The following is a 17,737-nucleotide window of genomic DNA, read 5'->3' as shown; positions in this document are numbered from 1 at the left end:
AGATCTTATTGATTCCTACTAGGTTTTGTAAGCCCCTTACTTCTTCTTTTGAAGCCAAACATGCAATTTGGGCCCAATGACCTGATAGTCTTTTTTTTCCATTGAATAAGCCTCAGAGAGCTTCTATAATACACAGTCAATTGCCAGAGCCTTCACCCCAATTCATGTCAGCAGGGACAGTTTATTCCTTCAGATGATATAGTACGGTATTATCCTGATGAAACACCACTGAGAACTGGCAACTGTAAACTGCAGAACAGCTCCTCATGACAAATGACAAGGGAATACACCTGGATCCTAGTGGCAATTTCTTACTTGGCTCCACATTCAAGAGAGTTTGAGCTGTGAAGTGACAGATTAAGAGTCATTCTGATTGTGTCCATAAATGAACCAAGAACTGCCTTTATATATAGATGTATATCAGGCAAAATTCCAGCTATTTATGAAGACCTTTTCTGCTTGTGTCAGAAATTGTCTTCCTAACCCCTACCCAGAGGAAAAGCTGAAAACCTCTATTTTTACCTTTGGAGGTTGGCAATAGCTTTAAAAAACTCCAGATAGAAACATGGTGGGGTGTATTTACCATTGCACTGCTGCCTGTGTCAAGTCACCCAAGGAAACCAAGTGCATCTACTGAAAGCTTTTAATAAAAAAGGGAGAATGTAGAAAAAACCACCCCAAAACCAAACTACAAACCCACCTTTCTCACATTGAATCTATTGCTGTGAGCATAAGAACATAAGAAGATCAAAACAGGGAATGAGTCATTCAAACTTCTGTAAGTATCAAGAAATTTCAAAAGTAAAATGGTTTGGTCATGAATGTAGATGTTCCACTTTTCTTAAGCTTCAGATCAAGAAGTTATCAACTGTTCATTAAATATAAACGGTATGCTCCAGAATTTCACCCGATTAGCCTTATGTTGAACTCAGCAGCCTGTGTTGTATCCAAAAAGGCATACAAGTTTTTACAAGAAAAGGTCAAGGGGTGGAGACCTTATAATTTCTTATGTCAGCCATTCATAGAATCACAGAATCATAGAATGGTTTGGGCTGGAAAGGACCTTAAGATCATCTAGTTCCAACCCCCTGCCATGGGCAGGGGTGGCTCACACTAGACCATATCACCCGAGGCTCTCTCCAACCTGGTCTTGAACACTGCCAGGGATGGAACATTTATCACTTCTTCTCTGGGCAACCTGTTCCAGTGCCTCAGCACCCTCACAGTAAAGAACTTCTTCCTCATATCTAACCTGAATCTCCCCTGTTTCAGTTTGAACCCATCACCCCTTGTCCTGTCGCTACAGTCACTGATGAAGAGTTCCTCCCCAGCATCCTTGTAGCCCCCTTCAGACACTGGAAGCTGCTCTGAGGTGTCCATGCAGCTTCTCTTCTCATTGGGGCTGAACAACCCTAATGTTCTCAGCGTGTCCTCATACGGGAGGTGCTCCAGCCCCTGATCATCCTTGTGACCTCCTTTGGACTTGCTCCAACAGCTCCATGTCCTTCTGATGTTGAGAACACCAGAATTGCACACAGTGCTGCAAGTGGGGTCTCACAAGAGCAGAGTAAAGGGGCAGGATCACCTCCTTCGATTCCCACCTATTTGACCATGTCTGTGCTGTGAACATGCAAAAGAGGCAGATAATTCAGTTCTGGAAGACTAAATCTGCCATTCCTCAATCCAGATACAATCAATGGTGTAATCTCCACCTTGTAATTAGAAATTTGGGAACACAGTTGGGATTGGCTATGCAGTTCCTACCCTCAGTTTAACATATGGTGCTGCTCAATTTATCCTCACTAGCTGTAAATAGTTTTTCTGCATCTCAGTTCCTGAGCTAGTTTACATCTGCCTTATAGAAGTGAGCCTTGGTTAAGAAGTTTAGAGCAGAACATGCCCTTTTCCAACATCTAGTGATGCTGGGTTTGAATGTTCTGAGTCAAAATCTGCTTGTGACTATGACGTATGTACAAAAAAGTAGTCCTAGAGGACTAAAATTCGCTAATTATTTGCAAATTATTATTATTATTATTATTATTATAATACTGGGCTGCACAAAAGAAGCGTGACCAGCAGGTTGAAGGAGGTGATCCTGAACCTTTACTCTGCTGTCATGAGACCCCACTTGCAGCACTGTGTGCAATTCTGGTGTCCTCAACATCAGAAGGACATGGAGCTGTTGGAGCAAGGCCAGAAGAGGCCACGAGGATGATCAGGGGCTGGAGCACCTCCCGTATGGAGACAGGCTGAGAACATTGGGGATGTTCAGTCTGGAGAAGAGAAGCTGCGTGGACGACCTCAGAGCAGCTTCCAGTGTCTGAAGGGGCTTACAAGGATGTCTGAGAGGGACTGTCACATCAGGGACTGTAGTGATAGGACAAGGGGTGATGGGTTCAAACTGAAACAGGGGAAGTTCAGGTTGGATATAAGGAAGAAATTCTTTACTGTAAGGGTGGTGAGACACTAGAATGGGTTGCCCAGAGAAGTGATAAATGCTCCATCCCTGGCAGTGTTCAAGGCCAGGTTGGACGGAGTCTTGGGTGACATGGTTTAGTGTGAGGTGTCCCTGCCTATGGCAGGTAGGTTGGAATTAGACTATCTTCAGGTCGTTTCCAACCTTAACTATTCTATTATTCTATGATTCTATGGTTAGTATCAATATTAGTATTAGTATTATTTAATTAGCCATCAAAGGATACCCAAACTCCTTTCAGAGGCAGGAGGAACTTACTGGGAATCCAGATATTTATCTTTGGAGAAATGCTTCTTTTTCAGTGTATTTAGGCTAATTGGTCTATAAGATGTAGTTTGTATGTTGTGTAGGAGCACACCTTGCTCACGCCACCATCCCAAACAGCACAGCTATGGAGTATGAGCCTACACCATGCTACATCCCACACCCTGTCAAGCACACCAGAGTAGTAGGTGTCGTGGTGTCACCATTTGCATCGCTACATGTTATTCCTGCTATATGAGACCTTTTATGAGTTCACCTCAAGTAGCTTTATTGCGAGATTAATTAAAACTGTACCATGCTGATAAATGTCTTGGGCTGCAAGTGTCAGACCTTCTAATTAATAAAGAAAGCAACCACAAAAAACAAAGGAGCTGCGACTGAAAGGGAAAGCCACCTACAGGTCTGCAGTGGAAGAGAAGAAAGAACATCAAGCAAATAAGGCACATCAGAGGTCTTATTTTCCTTCGAAACATCAACTGTAATTAATTCAGCTCAGCTTTCCAAGTTGAACGTTTGGAGGACTGACTGTTCCTCCTGGGAGCAGTCATCTCTTTATGCTGCCCCTAAAATAGCTATAAAAGAACAGTCCGTGCACCCTACCAATTACAGGGAGAAAAGAAGCTGAGTGGAGACCTCCGAGCAGCTTCCAATATCTGAAGGGGGCTACAAGGATGCTGGAGAGGGACTCTTCATCAGGGACTGCAGCGATAGGACAAGGGGTGATGGGTTCAAACTTAAACATTGTTCACTGCCATGAAGGGACTAGATAGCACTGAAGGTTAAAATCTCCATTGTAAACCAGGCTGTGATTACTCCTTCTACCCCTTCTCCATCCTTGGAAAGTCTAATAAACTTTCCAAGGTCATTTCCCAACCTCTGTGAGGTTCCCTATGGCTGTTCTTTGATCAGGGAGGAACTTGGAGTCAACATTTGCAGCAAATATAAGCAGGGTTTCAGCAGACAGAGGATTAACAAAAGCAAAGTGTTCTTCATTTGGGGGCACTATGAGCCAGGTTAGAGTCATTTATATTCCTGCAGTGGTCATGGCTTAACTGATATTTTAGACTCACTGTGTTAAAGGGGTATAGGAATTTAAGAAGAGACCGCTGTTGGTTTGAGGGCTTATATCCTATATGCAGTGAAGCACTTATCCCTATTTTATCAATGAAAGCACATATCCCCATTTTACCAACAAGAGCAGAAGCTGAAAGTGAGTCTCATGCAGATGAAATAGGTGCTACCTAAATGTCTTTGAAGATGTGGGCTTAAGGCATCTGCACAAGTTCATTCAAGAAGTCCAGGAATGACCTGGTTATAGAACACTAAGTTATTAACTACAACGTATTCAGACTTGGGGTTCATTGAAATATTGAAGAAATAAAGGAAAGATTCCTATAGAATCATCATAGAATTCCAGACTGGGCTGGGTTGGAAGGGACCTTAAAGATCATCTAGTTCCAACCCCCTGCCACGGGCAGGGTCACCTTCCACTACAGCAGGTTGCTTCAAGCCCTGTCCAGCCTGGCCTCGAACACTGCCAGGGATAATATAGATCCCTGTCCACACACCTGATGGACATCTAGGAGCTGCTGTGCTTCCAACGCTCTGTCCATAGCAGACCAGAGGGACAGAAGATCTCTGATCACCTCCAAGGTAGGTAGCATTCCCAGAGCAGTCATCCCACCACAGGACTTCCAAGATCACTACTGTTCAGAGGAGGGTGTGAAAGACCCAGAAGCCTCACCACAAGCACCTTGCTTGAACAGGGGAGACCAAAGGGTCAGGACCTGTATCTTGTGGGTATCTTCACCATCTAGTCTGTCCCCTACCCATCAGCTATCCAGAGTGAGACGCAATCCCAGAGCCAGGGTCAGACAAGCAGTAAGTAAGTGAATCTGATGTCCATCTCAAGGGCAGCAAGAAAATGATGAGCAGGTCCAGCTGCTGCAGCAGGATTTGAAGAGATATTTCACTTCATCAACACATTCATTCACCGGTCGCCAAAGAAATCATTCAAGAGTTTGTGGCTCACAAGGACATCTTGAAGAGTCTGGCAAGACCTGCAAAGAGCTGTACGGTTCAGAGCTTGCCTGATACACACAACCTCAGAGCTTTTCACACACCACCTCACCTCTGATCCAGCCTAAACTCCAAACTGCAGCTTTTCCAGCTCCCAGCCTCCCTTCCACCCTAGTAGGAATGAGTTAGAGCAAGTCATTTAAAACAAAATGATTGAGGGGTTTGGATCTGATAGAGAGTAACAGCTAATCCTGTTAGAAATTTGGCTCCTGTTCCTGCCATTATATATTCACAGCTCCTGCTATGTGCTCAGTCATAATTTTCTGGCTCCCATTTTTGACTTTTTTATTTCAATATACATTACATATCTTTCTTTCCCCCCCTCCCCCTTAAAACTGCCAACATTCTGGACAAAATGTGAATCATTGCTCAATCTCTGCCGTTATAATTGGATGTTAATGCAGCAGTGGGATTTATTCAGGCTGATGGACTAAGTTAATTTAAATGTACAAAAAGGCATCTTAAGTAGCCAATTTCCTTCCCCAACAGTCAAAAGATACATTTCCAAAACACTGAACAGTGACTTTGTCAAGCCATGTGGCTTCTGTGAATGCTCCTATCTTTCAAGACTCAGCCAGCCCTGAGAAACTGCAGAAAGATTAAGAGAGGAGCTGATTTGATTTCAAAGCCTTGAATAGCATGTTCATGATAATACAGTTTATTAACTAGAGCAAGGCAAAAAAACACCTAAGAGACCAGATTCTGCTCTCTTAACAGAGTCAGTGAGGGTGTTGGGTCACCTGCATCCCAGGGTGCCAATTTGAATCTGGCCTGAATTATGGACAAAGGGACCTTGAAATCCTTGTGCCTCATCCACTTGACCTACAAAAAGCAGGGACACAGAAAAGCAAAGCTAGGGAGCTGAAGGGACCTTGAAATCCTTGTGCCTCATCCACTTGACCTACAAAAAGCAGGGACACAGAAAAGCAAAGCTAGGGAGCTGAAGGACGTCTTATTTATACTGGTAAGAAACAGGACTCACACACATGTAAATGGCTGTAAAACTGGTGGGAGAAGGGATGTTCCTGCAGGGATAGAGATGAGGATCTGGTATGATTCCAGCCTGTCACTCCAGCGTGATAAGTAAATAACTTTCCAGTCCCACTGGGACCGGGAATGTCATTTCTCATCAGACCCCCCCATGCTCTTCCTCTTCATTGTAGCACTCTTCCCAGTAAATCCATGCTTACATACTTGGAAAACTGGAAGCTTTAATTAAGGGGAGTTAATTGGAAGCAGCAGTAGCTGTCAAGGACAAATGACACAATAATTAAACTGGGGGTCAATGTCCCACCACATGGCAGGATAAATTACCTGTCCAAATAGACTTGTTCACAGAGGGCTTCCTACCTACAGTTGTGTGTGTGCTGCTTCTCCTCCTCTCTTTGTTGCCCTGAGCTGTCCTGCACATCTTTGGTGAGAGATGTCTTTACTGTGACATTGCCAGAGCAAAACCCCAGCCACATTCACATGAACAGAGGTAAAGCAAGAACAGATATAGAAAGATTTGATGCCCACAATCTCTTTGGCAATAGCCCCAGAAGCCTTTTGGGTAAGGTTGAGAGGTGTCAGTTCCCATCAGATGCTCTCACAATGAGATTTCTATTGGTGTTTCTGCAGCAGCTCAATTTTCTTTGCACCCGTTGCAGTTCAATTTTCTTCATGCTTCCCTCGGCTTCCCCCAGCTTTAAAGCTGGCTTAGAACAGCCAGGTTAGGTGTCTTCTACGTAGAGCATGCTGGGCTTCATTTCTGATCCATCCAGACTCTGTCATGGGAGGTATGCAAAGCAAGGGTTTTGCCCTCTCACCAAAGTCTGTCTGTAACATCAGAGTCTAAGTCTAAGCTAGAAACCCAGGCTCCATTGAAGGAGAGACCTTTTCCAGGGCAGGATTTGCCTGGTCTCTCTTTTAGATGTCTACCAGGGATAAGATAAATCACACCTTGGATGTGCCTCTGTCTATCCACTGAACATAAAGGAGTCTAGACAGCCAGGTCAGATGGAGACATTTACAATACACATGGTGAACACTGGGTGAGGTGAACCCCACACCAATGCCATACTTGATTTTCTGCTATTCCTCTAATCTTGCCACTGCAAACAATCCCCAAACATGTTAAAATCTCCCCTCTTCCTAACTGTAGCACCAGAATAACCAGTCACAATACAAAATGTGAGACTGGTAGAGGAAATCCAGTGTTACATAGCTAGAAAGCTGTTCCTGGAACTCCAAAGACCTTGTGTGAAGACACGGACTGTGTTTGAACAAGTGCCTTTCACCATCTGCTCTGTACATACAGCCCTCGTGCTTTGCTGCATCCAAGCTCATTCCTGCTCCCTGATCTGGGATTTATTTACAAAGAAACAGACACTCAGAGAACAAAGATTATCTCAGACCTTCTCCTCAAAGCTTGGCTGCTTCCCAGGATCCCCTTTTACAACTGCTCAGCCTACGCCCTGAGCTGTCCCTTCTTCAAAGTCTCCAGCACCACAATGACTCTTCTCCCAAAAGCATCAATACTCAAGAGGAAGCTCAGGACACACCATCCTACTCTGAGTATGGCTGGCAACCTGGAGATTGAAGAGTGTGTCCCCAGAGGTTTCAGTGTTGAATCTCATTCACCATTCCTCCAAATTCCCTCTTGTTTTCTTAGAATCATAAAATCATAGAACGGTTTGGGTTGGAAAGAACCTTAAGATCATCCAGTTCCAATCCCCCTGCCATTGTCAGGACACCTTCCACTAGACCATGTCACCAAAGACTCCATCCAACCTGGCCTTGATCACCACCAGGGATGGAGCATTTATCACTTCATCTGGGATAGCAACAGTGCATCCCATCAGCATGCTGATGTGCTCTCTGCACAAGGCAGGAAATGTATTAGGAATCCTTGTCCCTTGTAAAAATCACAGTTCACGAGCTCAGAGGTGTGGAGGGAGCATCAAGTGATGTTACCCAAGCCTGAAGAAACCAGCCACCTTTCTACTCACCCTGAAAGCCATCACCTCTGACCAACTTTCTCTGCCTGTAGCATTCAATCTGTGGTTTTCCCTTTTGGGTCCAGGTAGCTTTAGATCTCCCTGCCTTGTTTACCACTAAATCTTTAATCCATGGTCAAGTGTTTCAGTCTTTGAACTGTAAAACAAATGAGGTTTGACTAAATGGTCTAGTGGAAGGTGTCTCTGCCCACGGGAACTAAATGATCTCTAAGGTCCTTTTCAACCCAAACCATTCTATGATTCTATAAGTGTTTGTGTTCCAAGCCTTGAAAATAGAGAGCCTCATGTCACAATTAACGCAGGGCCAGCCCAGGCTTAATGAGAGACAGTGCCTGTGTGGTTACTGAAGCATGCCTGCTGAGCAAGGGCTACAGCATTTCCCAGGCTCTGTAAAGACTATATATAGATTTAATTGGGACCTATAATGGAATTCATGTCACTGCAATGGGCTTTCTCAAAGTCCAGCATCACTTGAAGACTCCTGGTGGAGCTCCGAACAGTTAACACACACAGGGTGAAGTTAATGGTTTTTTTACTGGTGATGGCTATGGTCATATTATTCCACCAGCCACATCCAGATGTTCCCCTCCTTATTCTCAGTTGTCAAGGAGCATCTTCCTGCAAATTCATTTTCCTGAGCAGCCCTCTTAAGTATCTTTTGTGACTCCTTGCTCACTCCCATTGATGCAATCCTATCCACACTCCAAACCTCATCTTTACACCTTTAGCATCTCCCTGGGCTAAGATGTGTTCATGCCATTGCCTGGAGAACCTTTGCCTCATCTTTCTCCCAGCCACCCTCACTCTGTTCCTGGTCTCTAGCTCTACTGCTTGATGACCCATTCAGTTCATGAAGGACTGACTGTGTTGATCTAATTCCCCTGTGCAGGATATGACCCCTATAAGCACTATCAAGCTACAGGAATTTTGGCAGGCAGTTTAAAAAATGCTCTTTCCTCCAATGAGATCACACTTAAAATTCCCCATTATACCACCCAACCAGCTGTACTGGCCGGGATCAACACTCCACATATCCCAGTTCATCAGCCATGGCCTTATGGCACCAAACAAAACATAAGAACAGGGCAATCACGTATGATATGTCCCCAGTAGCTGCCCCGCCTTTGGTTACTTTCATTCAGGGGAACTTCTGAGTCATATGTGTCTCTATGTCATAACCTGAACAGATCTTTCTTTAATTTTCCAGCTTATCCTTGACTTTTTGCATCCACAGCATGTTTTGGCAGGGAGTCTCATAGGTCCAGAGCCCACTGCTTGAAGGAATCACCTCCTTTCATTTGTTCAGGGCTTGATTTTCAACAGCTTAATTTCATGCCCTGTAATCCTTGTATTTGCAGAGGTGGTGAACAGTCACTTCCAATCCATCCCCTTCTGCCATTCACAATTTCACCAATCTCTACCACACTTCCCTGCTCACCTCTTCCCTGGCTGAGGAGTTCCTATTTCTTCAGTCACCTCCCACGTGGAAATTACTCCATACCTCTGATCATCCTGGTTCCCTTTCTTTTTTCTGACCATTTATTTACCCTTGTTAGTCAAATGCTGGGCAAAAGGAGAGGCTACCTGGTGGCCTAGGTCATCTCATTACAGCCTTCTCCACCTTGTCTCCTCCCTGAACTCTTGGGCACTGACCACATAGAATCATAGAACCACAGACTGGTTTGGGTCGAAAGGACCTTAAAGATCATCCAGTTCCAAGCCCCTGCCATGGGCAGGGACACCTTCCACTAGAGCAGGTTGCTCCAAGCCCCTGTGTCCAACCTGGCCTTGAACACTGCCAGGGATGGGGCAGCTACAGCTTCTCTGGGCACCCTGTGCCAGCGCCTCAGCACCCTCACAGGGAAGAACTTCTGCCTAAGAGCTCATCTCAATCTCCCCTCTGGCAGGTTAAAGCCATTCCCCCTTGTCCTGTCCCTACAGGCCCTTGTCCAAAGTCTCTCTCAAGGTTTCCTGTAGCCCCTTTAGGTACTGGAGCTGCTCTAAGGTCTTCCCTTAAGGAGCCTTCTCTTCTCCAGGCTGAACCAGCCCAGCTCTCTCAGCCTGGCTCCGGAGCAGAGCTGCTCCAGCCCTTGCAGCATCACCTTGGCCTCCTCTGGCCTCGCTCCAACAGCTCCACATCCCTCTTGTGCTGTTGCTCCAGAGCTGGACCAGGACTGCAGGGGGGGGCTCCCCAGAGCACAGTAGAGGGGGAGAATCCCCTCCCTTGACCTGCTGGCCATGTCTCTTGTGCTGCAGCCCAGGATATGGCTGGACAGCATCACAAACTATTAAGTCACTTCCTTTAACAGGCTGCCATTTCTCACCTTGAGGCACATGGACAGTCCATATCCTTCAGGCTCATGCCAGTTGGGAGAGAAAATGCATCAGCTTAAACTGTGATGCTGTGCCATCAAATCTCAGCTGATGTGACTGCTGTGCCTGCCTCAGGCAGCATCAGCTGAGAATGATAGCATCAGCTGAAGAGTTATGAGGTCACATTGGTTAATCTGCAAACCGAAAACTGAAGATCTGAGGCAGGGAGAGCCATGAGATAACCTTTGATTGCAGGCGATCCTGAGCTGCAGCGAACACAAACTAACCCAACCAAGAGGCGCAGAACTGGGACTATTATGATACTTCTGCCCCTCCAGAGCACTCACCACCAACAGTGTTACTGAGTGTTTTAATCAAGAGTTAACCAAGATCCAGGGAGAAAATAAGGAGCAGGCTCTTCCCAAGCCCTTAAATGTATGTCTCAGTTTATTACACGGGAGGAAACCAGACAGAGCTCACTGCTCAACTGGCGCCTGTGAGAGCTCAATGCGTTTTCAAGGCTTGGGTGGTAATTAGTGCTGCCAAATAGACAGTGACCAGGCAGAGGTGCTGGCAACTATTTTGGAACACATCTATTTGCCTTTAGATATCTCTGCTCTTTGTTTCGATGTGGAATAAGCGAGAAGCTCCTATCAAAGGCCAGTTCCCTCTCTGCAGCACTTTAATTCTCGAAGGGCTTGAAGTGCAGAATTCCTACTGAGTGCAATGCTCCATCCCATCCCACAGTGCCCATATTTCAACAGATTAAGTGCATAACCTAGTGCAGCAAGCACTACACATGTTTTCCCAGCTTTGTCAGCCATTCATCTTGCCATAAAATGGAAGCTCAAGGACATTTAACTCAGGGATCATATAAATGCATAGCATTTCAGGTCAGAAGGGACCACTAGATCATCTGTTCTCACCTCCTGTACATCACAGGCCACTACCCATCTACCTTTATAGCGAAGCAAATCGCCTGGTTTTAGCTAAAGTATGTTGTGTAGAAAGACCTCCTATTACAATGTGAAGATACCAAGAAATGGAGAGTCATCCATTTCACGGCAAGTTTGTTCCAGTGGTTAATCACTCATACCATAAAAAGCTTGTACAGGCCTTATTTTTCACGTGAATTCATTGGGCTTTGGCCCACTGAATCTCATTTTCTTTCTATTCTCTACACTGAAGAGTCCTTTAAGCCTGCTGTTTTCACCCTGTGAAGATGCTCAGTCATCCTGAGTCATTCCTCAGTCTTCCATCTGATAAGTGAACAGATTGAGATTCTTTCAATCCCGTTGAGGAAATCACAGCTTCCCACTCCCTAGAAATACTTTTTGTGGGTCTTTAGTGCTCTTTTTCCTATCTCTCAATTCTCCTTTGCAAAAGGAGCCTCTAGAGTTGACTGCAGAGCATGACTACTACTCACCCACTTGCACTCCTACAAGGATACAAGATGGTGTTAGCCTGTTTCTAGTACGGGCTAGACTAGGAGAAACCCTTTGCAAGGACGTAAAGAAATGACCTGTTCATCCATTTCAGTTATTGCTTTCTAGGACACATGTCCCACTTTCCATCCTGACCTACACATTCCTTCTTGTGAGACAGGGAAGTTTGCAGTTGTTCTGTTCAAGGGAGCCCAAGTCACCCATCAGCTCTGCTCTCATCGTTGTAAATGCTGAGCTGGTCATTGTGCCACTGAATATTTTATCCATGGGATTTAATATCAACTTCCCACTCATTCATGAAATTTTTCAGTAGCTTTGGGCCCAAAATTGATCCCTGGAGAATACAAGCAGGAAACCCCTCAGGCTCTTTGAGAGCTGCCAAGTATGAAGCTGTTTCAGAGATGTCCTCGTGTTATTTTTAGCTTCTTTGGGGTTTTTTAATGGGAACAGGCTGTGGTGTTGTCTCAAGTGCTGTACAGAAAGGTACAAACAGGGCATCCACACAATAAAACTCCATTATTTCCTTACAGAATGAATCACCTATTTCCTCAAAGAATGAAGAATGTCTTATGCTTCATAAAAATATGCCACCCAGCTGCCATCCGGAATAAGCATTAGGAGCTTCAGACTTATCCAGGGAGTTTACAACTTAAGTATTACCCCTCCTTGCCAACCATGAATCACTGAAGCAGGGGTCTCACTGATTCACCTAAATATTGTAGTAATAAGACAAGGGGTGATGGGTTCAAACTTAGACAGGGGAAGTTCAGGTTAGATATAAGGAAGAAGTTCTTCCCTGTGAGGGTGCGAGGCACTGGAACAGGTTGCCCAAAGAAGTGGTAAATTCTCTATCCCTGGCAGTGTTCAAGGCCAGGTTGGGTGGAGCCTTGGGTGACACGGTCTAGTATGAGGCATCCTTGCTTGTGGCAAGGAGCTGGAACTAGATGATCTTAAGGTCCTTTCCAACCCAAACCGTTCTACGATTCTGAGATTCTATACATTACCTAGAATATTCGATATAGGGCACTTCAAGTCTCAAGAGTGCAAAGTCACCCTCAGAGGGGCCCTGCACTATCCAGTGCCTGTATATTGTAGCTCTACACCAGGCTAAAATGCCTTGGTGAATAGCCCAAAGTTAGATAGGATCAATGCAGGCACTGGAAACCCATGGGGCTGATTCAAATCTGATTTAAGGCCCAGTACTGCTTTGGTACTATCTGAAACAATGGGATCTCATTTCAGCTCCTTGCTGTCAGGCATTGAACTCACAAAAGCTGCTACTAAGCAGGACTGCTGCCCAGGGAGGGTAAGGATGTGGTCTAGGGGGGGATGATGGTGTTGGGCTACTGCAAGATGAATGCTGCCAGCTGGCCTGTGCATAAAGCATGGAGACCCAAGAGACCCCACAAAGCCTTTGCCAACTCCATCCAGGTGGTTCCCAAACTGGCGTCTTGAAAGAGAGAGGGATTAACCCACTAAGACACCTTAAAGGAGCCCTCCACCTCAATGATCAAAGGCACACTGGTTCCATGTCTCTCATTACACCTGCCTCCCTTCTGGGCATCACTTACAAAAGCCCATAATCTGATTTGGGCTTGGGGATTTGCTCAGGTGCATTTCAACCCAAAAATGCTCTTTTGTTTCTGGCCACAAAGAAGAAAGGAGACCCGTTTGGCACATAATGCAAGGGGAAAGAAATGAGAGCAAGGAGCAGGTCCAGGCCCTCAGAGACCCCTCTGAAACACAAGCTGTACCACGTAGCTTAAAGGACTCGCTCCTTCTGCCCATCTCCAGCAGTCCCAGAGAGCAGGGGACAGTGACGTTCTCTGGCTCCTGGGGCAGACCCAGCACCTCCCAGCAGGGCTGGCTCACATGCACACCACCAGCATTACGAGTGACACTCGTGCCTCTTGGCAGGACCCTGCTGACCCTCCTGGGCCCTTTTATCCAGCTTTCACCCACAACCCAAAAGAAGCCAGTGGCTTCAAAGAGTTTGGAGTCTCTTTGCAGAGCTCAGGGCATCTGACTTTGCTGTCTCAGTAGCAGCAGTAGTGACCTCCTCATTGCTCTTCTTTACTCTTCCTTTTCTCCAACTAGTGCAAACACATGCACTAAACGCCCAGCACTCTTCACCTGTGGTCCTCAGAGCCATTCAAGAAGGGGACAGGATGGAAAAAGCATCACAGATTAGAAGAAAATCAGGCATAGCACTGAAGTGACTGATGGTCAAACACACTTATGCTTTTATTGGTATGAGAATTAACACCAGTTGTATTTATAGAATCATAGAATGGTTTGTGTTGGAAGGGACCTTAAAGCTCATCCAGTTCCAAGCCCCTGCCATGGGCAGGGACACCTTCTACTGGAGCATGTTGCTCCAAGCCCTGAACAATCTGGCCTTGAACACTGCCAAGAATGGGGCAGCCACAGCTTCTCTGGGCAACCTGTGCCAGCACCTCACCACCCTCACAGGAAAGAATTTTTGCCTTAGATCTCATCTCAATCTCCCCTCTGGCAGGTTAAAGCTATTCCCCTTGTCCCGTCCCTACAGGCCTTTGTCCAAAGTCCCTCTTCAGGTTTCCTGTAGGCAACTTTTATTAAAGTAATCTTGCTACTATCTAAATACTGCTGTATTGGTTTAGGAAATCCTCTGACGCACAAAATGGACAAAGTTGAGGGACGCTGAGGGAGTTGAAATCCCCTCTCCCGATGTCTGTGCACTGGACCTGGCCTCCTTTCACCTATGACAGGCTTGTAGCACCCATACAATCAGCAGAGAGGACCAGACGTATCAATAACCCTGCATCACACACCCTCTCACGCATGCAGACATGCTCCATGCATGCACACATGCAACCCTGGCAGCCAGCTAACATCATTTACAACCACTGGCAGATTGATACCGTACAGAAAGGGGAACATGTTTTATATTTACTGGATTCCATTTCACACCAGTGAACCGTAAAATTATAACTACAGCTTTGCTCAGTCTTTTACCGCTCTATGATATCCGTCTGTCTGTCTCTTACCTATCCACACGCACAGAGTGTGTTGGCAATAATGTATGTCCTGAAGGAACAATATCACCTCTGCTTCCCATGGATTACAGCCGGCCTCTTCCAGAAGCAGCAATCCCTGCCCCTGGTTTATTAACTGAACAGCAGGAGTTGAGAAAAACCCTCATCCATACAATCAGGAGAGTGGTTTTCCCAGCATTTATGGAGAGCAGGAAATTAGGAACGTATAATAAAATCAGAGGGCAGCTGAGGATCAGTTTGAAATCTCACCAAAATAATAGGAGAGGAGGAGAGTTTCCTTCCAGTTGCCTGGGATTTTACCTGAGGAGAGCTGTATATCTCCTGCTTTAGTTTCATGAGTTATAACAGCACCTTTTGGGCTTGTGTCTTAGAAAAACATGAGCTCATGCTCCTGTTCCTTTATCTTTTCCAGTGGACACACAGATTTTATAGGTATGTGTCCCAAGGAGGGTAAAGGAAAAGTGATGTTTTGTACTTATTTTGTTTCTTGTTTCAGACGTTGTTCCTCAATCAGCATCTCCAAACACCCTTCCCTGATGGGAGATCTTACTTATACCTTTGGACATAGAAATCGTCTGTGAAGGAGGGCAGCCCAGCCAGGTAGGAGAATAGCTGAAGTCCCTGCCGTGGCTAGAGATCCATGTCTGCATAAGTTATTTAGTCTCCAATTCGCTTCATTTAAGCAAAGCATCTCTGAAAGGGGCATAAACACCATCCAGGACTATTCTAGTACCAAAAGGGGGCATACAAGAAACCGGGAAAGGGGAATTGGACAAGGGGCTGTAGGGACAGGACAAGGGGGAATGGCTTTAACCTGACAGAGGGGAGATTGAGATGAGCTCTTAGGCAGAAATTCTTCCCTGTGAGGGTGCTGAGGCGCTGGCACAGGGTGCCCAGAGAAGCTGTGGCTGCCCCATCCCTGGCAGTGCTCAAGGCCAGGTTGGACACAGGGGCTTGGAGCAACGTGCTCTAGTGGAAGGTGTCCCTGCCCGTGGCAGGGGGTTGGAACTGGGTGAGCTTTAAGGTCCCTTCCAACCCAAACCAGTCTGTGATTTCTCTCCATGTGTTATGTAGGGAGCCTAGACAGGAGGTGGGATGAATCTGAAGCTTCTTTTTCCCATGCACAGCAAGGGTTAGAGCGTCTTTGCAGCTCACAAGGATGCTGGGAAGATCTGGGTCTAGGGGGATTGCCTGGCGCTAACGGTGGATGTTTAGAAAGGCATGTACTGAAATCCCTGGAAACATTTAGCTCCGAAGGTTTGTTTTCCTAAAAGATATGCAGGATTGCTGAGCTGGGGGCTCCGAGCAGACGTCTCCCTGAGGAATACTATGACCTGAGTTATGCAGATCACATCAGACAATCACTCTGGTCTCTTTCGGCTTTCAGTTCTATGAATTCCTAAGTAGCTGCTGAATAGTTTCAATGCTAATTGTCAGCCTGTGCTGAAAAGAGCTTAGTTAAGCATACAGACCTGATGTAAAGTGAAAACTTTTTAGTTATTATTATTATTGTTGCAGATGAGCTTCGTCTTGCTCAGCTTTAAGCTACATTTTCTCTCTCAGGGTACAGCTTTCAGAAGACAAGTTGCCTGACCCAGTGACCAGACCTATAATGGGACTGCTACAATAATTACCAGATTTGCAAGACAAGTATGAATGGCTCCTTCTAGATTAGCCACACAGACAGTGGAGATGAAGTTTATCATCACCCTAAATGTGTTTTGTTTTCTGCTGATGCATGAATGTTCCAGCAATTAGCTTCCTGTGTAAGGGTCCCCTTTTCCACATATTTTTGCTGAGGTTTTATATTGGTGCTTTTGTGAACTATTGACAGTACAGGGTTTCAAGACAATTCACAGTGAATTAACCCTCAAACTTTAGTGCATGAATCTGATTTTTCTGCTCTTTTGCACTGCATTACAGATTTAGAGCATCTGTGATACCGGCAATGCTGGGAAAGAGGAAAATGGTGATTGGTGGTGGAAGAGGTAGTTACCAAGTTGAGATTAACTAATTGAATTCCCATCTGATAAGACCAGGTGGCAGGGCTTCAAAAAAGCCCCTGATCCTCTCCTACTGGTTTGTTCCAAGATATTAGAAAGATGTCCTGGAAAACAGTGAATAGAAACCAAGGGGAATGCAAAAAGGCACACACCAACAAAAGAACTGATCTGCTAAAACCATCTAGTGATGGCTCTGATCAACATCCACAGTAGAAGTCCATACAACCAAAACCATGTCGTGTCCTCCACTGCCTGCTCTATCCTAAATGCAGTGTATCAATGAGAATAAAGCTCAAGAGGGATTCTCACCTGTACTTCCAGCTACTACACTAATAGAACCACAGAATACCAGGTTGAGATACACTAAGAAGTCTGGAAGATTATGGAAGCAAAAGAATTCATGATCTCCTTGCCATTTTCATTTCATCAAGGACTGTAGTGATATGACTAGGGGGAATGGGTTCAAACTGAAACAGGGGAGATTTAAATTAGATGTAAGGAAGAAGTACTTCCCTGTGAGGTTGCTGAGGCGCTGGCACAGGGTGCCCCGAGAAGCTGTGGCTGCCCCATCCCTGGCAGTGTTCAAGGCCAGGTTGGACACAGGGGCTTGGAGCAACCTGCTCTAGTGGAAGGTGTCCCTGCCCATGGTAGGGGCTTCGAACTGGATGAGCTTTAATGTCCCTTCCAACCCAAACCAGCCTGTGATTCTGTGATTCTATGATTCTATTATTTTAAATGCTCCCTTTCCATTTTTTCTATTCCCTTTTAACATTGCAAATTTTGCAATTTTCCATTATTAATTCCTCAACTAACAATAGAGGATAGTTATATTCTATATAGGTAACATTGTTACATAAGTAATTGTAAAAAAGGGTTCTGTCTTTTAATAGCCCATATTATCAGTGAGACTACCACTGGTAGTTCCTAATACTCTACCTATTCTTAAATTTTAATTCAGAGTATCCCATTAAACTCTGTCCAAATTGGGGTTTTTTGGATACGAAGTTAAACTGACTCAACAGTTCCATCCAAAACCATGTCTGTTTTCTGCAGAAATTTTCATTCTTCCTTAAGAGAAACTAAAGGAATAATTTTCCTATGACTTGTACTAGGTCTGATT

At 45.3% G+C, this 17,737-nt stretch overlaps 1 protein-coding gene across 3 annotated transcripts in view; it reads right to left on the bottom strand.

The window, feature by feature from the left end:
* Positions 1-17,737, bottom strand: part of PLXNA4 (plexin A4) — a 475,791-nt gene that overhangs the window by 165,700 nt on the left and 292,354 nt on the right. The window lies entirely within an intron of this gene.

The sequence above is a fragment of the Strigops habroptila genome, chromosome 3 (genome assembly GCF_004027225.2).
Source record: "Strigops habroptila isolate Jane chromosome 3, bStrHab1.2.pri, whole genome shotgun sequence".
Lineage (NCBI taxonomy): Eukaryota > Metazoa > Chordata > Aves > Psittaciformes > Psittacidae > Strigops > Strigops habroptila.
Note: the sequence above shows the minus strand (reverse complement) of the source record. Positions and strands in the feature narration are given on the sequence as shown.